Genomic DNA, 3,408 nt, shown 5'->3' on the forward strand with positions numbered 1-3,408 from the left:
GGGGGTACGACTGGAACGTACTGGGGTGTACCTAGACGGGTGGGGGTATACATATACGGGGGGTACGTGTCGGACGTACGGGGGCTGGGGGGAGTGTTGGGCACGTATGCGGGCACATGTCTCCATGGTTGCTATAGGTGTTCGGTGCGGACGGTGTTTTTTCCATACGGTTGTAGGCTCGGACGCACGGGATGGATCGTGATTCCTCGGTCGGACTTGGATTTTTACGTTTGTAAGGTAAATCGTCCGAGGACGTGTCGGACACATTTTCCGACCCGAGGACGTGTGGGGAATGATTCCCGGTGCGGTTCGTATGGACTTTTTCCCATGCGAATCGTGATTGCCAGTTCGTACGGCACTTGTACGATTCGTACGGTAAAAAGACCCGATACGAGTCGCACGGGGGAATTTTTTACCGGATCGTGATCGGCACCCTAGACTGTGACCTCGACTGAGAGAACACTGCAATCCTTTTGAGAAGCATTGTTACTTTCCATCTACTAGTAAGTTACTAATATATTTTTACACCTTGTTTTGTCCAAAATCATGTTTTATTTCCATACAAAATGTGCTTTAAAAATAATTTTATTAATTTATAAAATGTACTGTTTCAAAAAAAAATTCTCTGAAGTAACTTTAATATATACCAACTTAAAACATCTATTTTTTTTTCCTAAAACAGAAAGTTGCTTTTCTATCAAAAGCAAGATAACGTTTGCCTAATTTTCCTTCACCTCAACGTAATCGACTCACCTTTGCTATTGTGAAGGTAAATGATTTAATATTTTTTTTTAAATTCTTTTAATTTAAAAATATATTTTTAGCATTAGCAAAAGTGTTGTATGGTATAGGGGTAAAAAAAAATTTATTTTCAACATTGACGCAGCATCATAAACGAAATTGTGCGATGGTGCAGGGGTAACAATTACTAATATTACTGCACTTAGGTACAGCAGTAGAGAAAGCGTTTGATGGTGCAGGGGTAACAATTACTATTCTAAGTCCAGGAAGGTGCAGCAGTAGGGAAACTGAGGGATGGTGTAGGAGTATCCATTACTACTCTAAGTTCATAATGTATTGAAAGTGTAGTATGTTTAGGAGTACCAATTATTTTTCATTCTCAAGTGTGATGCAGTACCATGGAAAATATGATATGTTATGTAGTTACAGTGAAATAAAAAATCAGATTTACAAACAATTTTTCACATTTTTTATTTTTAAGCAAAGTTGTCTTAACTTTTTTTTTTTTTTTCATTTTCACAGACAATCGGTTGCAACTTTGTGGATAAAATCTGTAAAACAAATAACTCAAACCTCCAGCCAGCAGTAAAATACCACAGCAGCAGACAAACCAAGAAACGAAACAGCTAAAGCAAAAGGTAATTTAAATTTACACTGTTATAAATCCAACAATGTAATAGTCAAACCTATTTCTATTGTAACTCCAGGAAGGTGTAGATGTAGGGAAAGTGTTGGATGGTGTAGGGGTATAATTTACTATTGTAACTCCAGGAAGGTGCAGCAGTAGGGAAAGTGTTGGATGGTGTAGGGGTAAAATTTACTATTCTAACTCCAGGAAGGTGCAGCAGTAGGGAAAGTGTTGGATGGTGTAGGGGTATAATTTACTATTCTAACTCCAGGAAGGTGCAGCAGTAGGGAAAGTGTTGGATGGTGTAGGGGTACAATTTACTATTCTAACTCCAGGAAGGTGCAGCAGTAGGGAAAGTGTTGGATGGTGTAGGGGTAAAATTTACTATTCTAACTCCAGGAAGGTGCAGCAGTAGGGAAAGTGTTGTATGGTGTAGGGGTATAATTTTCTATTCTAACTCCAGGAAGGATGCAGCAGTAGGGAAAGTGTTGGATGGTGTAGGGGCTAAAATTTACTATTCTAACTCGAGGATGGTGCAGCAGTAAGGAAATTGTTATCTAGTAATACTTAAATACAATGTTATAATTTCAAACATTTAATCCAAATTTGCATTTGTCACCAACGTTGTCAATGTTTTTTTTTTTTTCATTTTTCCAGACAATTGTTTGCAACTTTGTCGAAAAAATCTGTTAAAGACATAACTCAAAACTCCAGCCAGCAGGCCAATACCACAGCAGAAGACTCACCAAGGATAGAAATCCATAAAAAACAAGGTATTTTAAAACAACACTGTTATAAAACCATCAATATATTTGTCAAACCATTTACTTATTAATTTTAATAAGATCCCCAAATGCATAAAATATGGTTTGTAGTAGGAATAACGTATTATTCTTACTCCAGGAAGGTGCAGCAGTATGGAAAGTGTTGGATGGTGTAGGGGTACAATTTACTATTCTAACTCCAGGAAGGTGCAGCAGTAGGGAAAGTGTTGGATGGTGTAGGGGTACAATTTACTATTCTAACTCCAGGAGGGTGCAGCAGTAGGGAAAGTGTTGGATGGTGTAGGGGTAAAATTTACTAGTCTAACTCCAGGAAGGTGCAGCAGTAGGGAAAGTGTTGGATGGTGTAGAGGTACAATTTAGGGAAATTTACTATTCTAACTCCAGGAAGGTGCAGCAGTAGGGAAATTGTTGGATGGTGTAGGGGTACAATTTACTATTCTAACTCCAGGAAGGTGCAGCAGTAGGGAAAGTGTTGGATGGTGTAGGGGTATAATTTACTATTCTAACTCCAGGAAGGTGCAGCAGTAGGGAAAGTGGTGGATGGTGTAGGGGTACAATTTACTATTCTAACTCCAGGAAGGTGCAGCAGTAGGGAAAGTGTTGGATGGTGTAGGGGTAAAATTTACTATTCTAACTCCAGGAAGGTGCAGCAGTAGGGAAAGTGTTGGATGGTGTAGGTGTACAATTTACTATTCTCACTCCAGGAAGGATGCAGCAGTAGGGAAAGTGTTAGATGGTGTAGGGGTAACATTAGAGCTAGTGTATTTACTTTTACATCCTAATTTGTTTTTCTTCTCTTCTCTTTTCAGATAATGTCTAGTCTTGAAGCAGCTAAATACATTAAATCGAGGAAAGGAAAAAATTTATTAAACCATGCAGGATACATATATAGTAAGGAAAGAATAAGTTTTCCTAGAAATCATTGGAGGTGTGTGCAATACTACACTACCCATTGCAGTGGCAGAGCGGTTACACTTGATAATTTAGTTGTGAAAACAACAGAACATAACCACTCTGCCTCTGCAATGGATGTAGAAATAAGAGAAACTGTTAATGAAATGAAAGCTATTGCAAGCACCTCCAATGATTCTACAGGACCCATTTTACGAGAGGTTGCACAGCATGTCCCCAGTCATGTTGCTAGTAACATGCCTATAATTCCTAATCTGAGACGAATTATTCAAAGACAAAAGCAGGCAAGTAACATCCAATTATCTACACCACATACTTTTTCAGATATTAGAATTCCACATG

General features: G+C 38.6%; 1 long non-coding RNA gene across 1 annotated transcript; it reads left to right on the forward strand.

The window, feature by feature from the left end:
* Nucleotides 1-1,279: 1,279 nt before the first annotated feature.
* On the forward strand, nucleotides 1,280-3,033 carry LOC146839041 (uncharacterized). The gene is made up of 3 exons (XR_014960443.1): nucleotides 1,280-1,379; nucleotides 2,027-2,142; nucleotides 2,964-3,033. It is a non-coding gene; the product is annotated as an uncharacterized LOC146839041 (long non-coding RNA).
* Nucleotides 3,034-3,408: the final 375 nt, after the last annotated feature.

Source organism: Triturus cristatus, chromosome 4_2 (assembly GCF_964204655.1).
Source record: "Triturus cristatus chromosome 4_2, aTriCri1.1, whole genome shotgun sequence".
Classification (NCBI taxonomy): domain Eukaryota; kingdom Metazoa; phylum Chordata; class Amphibia; order Caudata; family Salamandridae; genus Triturus; species Triturus cristatus.